Source organism: Gavialis gangeticus, unplaced genomic scaffold (assembly GCF_001723915.1).
Source record: "Gavialis gangeticus isolate Ggan-Ray unplaced genomic scaffold, GavGan_comp1, whole genome shotgun sequence".
Classification (NCBI taxonomy): domain Eukaryota; kingdom Metazoa; phylum Chordata; order Crocodylia; family Gavialidae; genus Gavialis; species Gavialis gangeticus.
Genome location: NW_017729022.1, coordinates 60178831 through 60179477, shown reverse-complemented (window position 1 = coordinate 60179477; position 647 = coordinate 60178831). Strand labels below are relative to the sequence as shown.

Below are 647 nucleotides of genomic sequence, written 5' to 3'. Positions count from 1 at the left end.
CGGGGGGGGGCGGGGCACTGCAGGTGACGCGCGGGGGGGTGGGAGCGGAACCCCCCCGCACAGTGGGGCAGGGGATCGAGCCGTCGGCAAGGGGCAGGCCCCCGCCGCGGGGGACCCCCGAGTGGGCGCGCCAGGGCTCACCTCCGCCACGCGTGGGGGCCGCCCGGCTCCGACCCGTCACGCCACCGCCACTGCAGATGATGGCGAAGAGGGAGGCGGAGGATTTGAAACCCGGCAGTTTTGTTTTCCGCTTTCTGATTGGCTCCCGGGGCTCCTCGTGGCGCAGGCGCGCCGCGCTCCACACCCTGTTCTCCCCCACCCCCCTGCGGCATGCTGGGAGTTGTCGTTTAGCCGGGGGGCGGACTACCAATCCCGTGAGGTAGCGCACGGGCTGCCCTGTCGCGAGGCAGGCTGGGAAGGGTAGTTCTAGCGCCCTAGAAGGGCTCGGCCTCTGGCTCGGAGAGTTAGGAGTGAACGCGCCGAGAATCCCGCCATGCCTTCCGCGCTGCTAACGCTTCTTGGCCGAATCTGGATCACGTGGTCTTGGTCTGGCTGCGTGCCACCGGGGGCGGTAGCTCGAGATTGCAGAGCCTTTCCTCCCGTTTGCCCCCTCGCGCAGGCGCAGTTGTGCTGCAGAGCTTCCAGCA

The 647-nt window shown here is 69.6% G+C and overlaps 1 protein-coding gene across 2 annotated transcripts in view; it reads right to left on the bottom strand.

Annotated features, from left to right (window-relative positions):
* RANGAP1 (Ran GTPase activating protein 1) overlaps positions 1-246 on the bottom strand; it is a 47156-nt gene extending 46910 nt beyond the window's left edge. For both annotated transcript variants that reach the window (XM_019515117.1, XM_019515118.1), the window contains exon 1: positions 142-246. The gene's annotated coding sequence lies outside the window, so the exon portion shown is untranslated. The remainder of the gene's footprint in view (positions 1-141) is intronic.
* Between the last annotated feature and the right edge of the window lie 401 nt (positions 247-647).